Below are 223 nucleotides of genomic sequence, written 5' to 3' on the forward strand. Positions count from 1 at the left end.
ATTCTGTGATCACCTGATCCAGGCCACAGAACCAGACATTAGAGATAGTAGGAACTGCAGATGCTGGAGAATCCGAGACAACAAGGTGCAGGGCTGGATGAACACAGCAGGCCAAGCAGCATCATAGGAGCAGAGAGGCTGACGTTTCGGGCCTAGACCCTTCATCAGGGAAGGGGGTTTTGAAATAAATAGGGAGAGAGTGGGAGGCGGATAGAAGAGGGAT

Source organism: Rhincodon typus, chromosome 19 (genome assembly GCF_021869965.1).
Source record: "Rhincodon typus isolate 14 chromosome 19, sRhiTyp1.1, whole genome shotgun sequence".
Lineage (NCBI taxonomy): Eukaryota > Metazoa > Chordata > Chondrichthyes > Orectolobiformes > Rhincodontidae > Rhincodon > Rhincodon typus.